The following is a 3,314-nucleotide window of genomic DNA, read 5'->3' on the forward strand; positions in this document are numbered from 1 at the left end:
CCTCGCCTGGAAAAGTGCCACAGTGCACTCATTACCAATCTCATCTCTTCACAGACCTGTACTACTACTACTATTACTACTGCTTCTGCTGCTGTTGCTGTTGCTGCCGTCTGCAAAGACCGCTGGTCTTATTCTTACCTACCTACTGCTGCTCAAGAACATAATAGAAAAAAAATAACGCTCTTGAGACTAACGGTAAGTCAAAAGAATCCGGAGACTTATTAGTGGACATTAGTAAGAGGTGCCTCCACCAAACGTCCTTATGGCGGCTTCAACTGTTCTGGGGACAGTGCAAACTGTCGTGAAGAAGCATCTCGAGGCAATGGCTTGTGAATAGTAACATTCCCATGATCGCTGGCCTGCCCAAACTTCCGGCCTGAACCTAGTGGAACACTTTTCGGGTGAGTTACAACGTCGACTTCGCTCCAGACCCAGGCCCAAGGCGGAAAGGCTGCTTATTGTTCCTCAGGAGCCGAAAATAGAGACGGCAGTGATTTCGGACGCCTGGGGTCTGGAGCGAAGCCGACGTTCTAGCTTACCCCAAAGGCGTTCCAGTAGGTTCAGGCCCGAAGTTTGGGCAGGCCAGTCGATTACAGGGATGTTATTGTCCACAAGCCTCACAGATGCTGCTTCACGACAGGATGCTTTGTCATGCTGATGTGAACAGTCGTCTCCAGACTGTTCCTCTACACAATGCTGCAAAATGTATTCAGATACTTCCGCATTTAACGCTTTTCACTGCGCAATAAAGGGAGCACGCCATAACCCCGAATAAAACACCCTATACCTTAACACCTCCTCTTTCATACTGTTGGGACAAATGTCAGGAAACGTTCTCCAGGCACTTGCGAAATTCAAGCCCTTCCGTCAAATTGCCATAGGGTATAGCGTGAGTCATCACTCGCAATCACTCGTTTCGAGTCATCAATTGCCCTGAAACTTCGTTGTTTACACCACCTCAAGCATCGGTTAGCATTCGCTGTAGAAATATGTGGCATTTGAGTAACTGCCCCATTCCCATTAACTTCACACGCAGAGCCATTGTGCTTGCTGGACTTCAGGAAGCACTTGAGACTCTCGAGTGATTCCTCCCACTGATTTCAAGCGATTATTTAAAAGCCACCCTCCCATTGCTCGACGGTCCTGCCGCCAGTTGCTCGACGGTCCTGCCGCCAGTGCATGAAGTCTGTTCGTGTTAGCTGTAGCTGATTCTTCGCGTTTACCCCTCACAGTCACATCACCAACAGTCGACACAGGCACCTTTCGGGATGTGAAATGTCCCTAATGGTTTTGTTACTCAGACGACATGCGATGACTAGTCCACATTCGAAGTCACTGAGGGCTCTTGGCTGACGTATTCTACTGTTACTGTTTCCCTACTGTAAACATAATACATCCTTCCCGCCTCATTTTATTCTGGTGGGTCGCCTCTCGTAACATCTACAAAAACCTCATTTCGATATTCTGAGCCGTTAAGGTGATAAAAATGGTGCAAGTTTTAATTTGCGAAATTTAAAGCTTTCCTGGTGTACAGATCGTGCTATAAAATTTCGGGGCACCTGTCTGATGTTTGTAACTAGCATGGTACAGAAATTTGGCTGTTCTCCCGAAATTTTATACAACAAGCTTTAAGTCAATCGACCTGTATCGTAGGAGTTACATTATGGTCCATACCTTCAGCTGCCGGCTTAATTTGATTCGTTATCGATTTCAATCTATATGCCCATCTCCAGCTACAAAAATTTAAATATGTATATGTAGGGAATTGGTGACACAGTCTGGTTACAATGCTTTAAGAAACATTACATGTATCTATCTCTAATATACTAGTTGTGTTGTACACATTCACAGAGTGTTATATCAACCGTCCTATGCCTGTAACATTCTGATTGTACCTGGTCGTTGACCTACGTTTTATTAGCAAATCACTGGAAACAATGCACAAGCCTGTAAAGTCATTGCACATAACTTCTACTTTGAAACATGAAAATATGCCTATTTTTTGCTTAAACTCATTTGTTAGGATATGTTAAACTTCGTGTTTAGGAAAAAAGGGGAAGGAAATCGGTCTTGCTCTCTTCAAAGGAACCGCCCAAGGCTTTACCTTGATCGATTATGGAAATCACGGATCATCTGAATCTATCTGGACGTACAAGGGTTTGAACCACCGACATCTCGAACGCGAGTCCAATGACCGCAGTGCGCCACCTCGCTCGGGCATGTGAGATCGAAGGCTAAAGATATGTTCATGATGTTCCTCGACTATCGCGGCAATCTTCCACGGAAAATTAGTGTTCCAGAGCACACTGAAGTATTGCAAAGATATGATGCGTCATCTCATCAAACGAGACAGATCTGCATGAACTGACCTTTAAGAGAAGTAAGATAGGTGGTTTATGCTGTGGGACGTTGAGTCGACGATCGTTTTATGTCAAAAACGTAACAATCTCGGACACTCTGTGCACCCTCGCTTTGGCACTAGTGGACTTTCTTTTTACAAAATTGAAGGAAACTCAATAACTATCTATTACACCGATCCTAAAACCAGTGAGCGACTATCTCGTAAGCAGTCTTCTCAAACGCATTCTAAGGGATGTGGAAGGAGGAGTAGATGACAACGTACTATCGAGCTCATCATTCAAAAATGGCTCTGAGCACTATGGGACTTAACTTCTCAGGTCATCAGTCCCCTATAACTTAGAACTACTTAAACCTAACTAACCTAAGGATATCACACACATCCATGCCCGAGGCAGGATTCGAACCTGCGACCGTAGCGGTCGCGCGGTTCCAGACTGTAGCGCCTAGAACCGTTCGGCCACTCCGGCTGGCCGACTTAATTATTGACGAAGCACAGGCTCGGACTGGACAAGAATGGGGAAGAAAGTGAGGCGTGATCTATTGAAGTAGACACTGTCCAGAATCTGCTGAAGTAACCAATTCGTCAGATTTTTAAGTATCTGCGAGTAATAAAGGGATCCGATACTGTGGCACAACAACTCTTTGTATGAACTATACTACGTACTGCATAATCTGGACGACTTTGTGGTGAAACATCCTGCAACAAGGAGGAGCCCATTAGGAAAAGGTGAAGAAAACCCTCCCAGTTAGCCGAGCGCGCTATCGCACCGCTTCCGGGACAGTGGGAGGCTTGCCAACCTCGAATTGAATTCGCATTGCGAATTAATGACGAGGGGTGGCTAGCCGACCGGCTTGAATGTGGTGATAGGCAATTTTCCACGTCCAGCTAGGTAAATGCCTGTCTGGGACCTAGTTTCCGCTTCATTTACATCACCCACAAACACTTGAGGAAA

This window comes from Schistocerca gregaria, chromosome 5 (genome assembly GCF_023897955.1).
Source record: "Schistocerca gregaria isolate iqSchGreg1 chromosome 5, iqSchGreg1.2, whole genome shotgun sequence".
Classification (NCBI taxonomy): domain Eukaryota; kingdom Metazoa; phylum Arthropoda; class Insecta; order Orthoptera; family Acrididae; genus Schistocerca; species Schistocerca gregaria.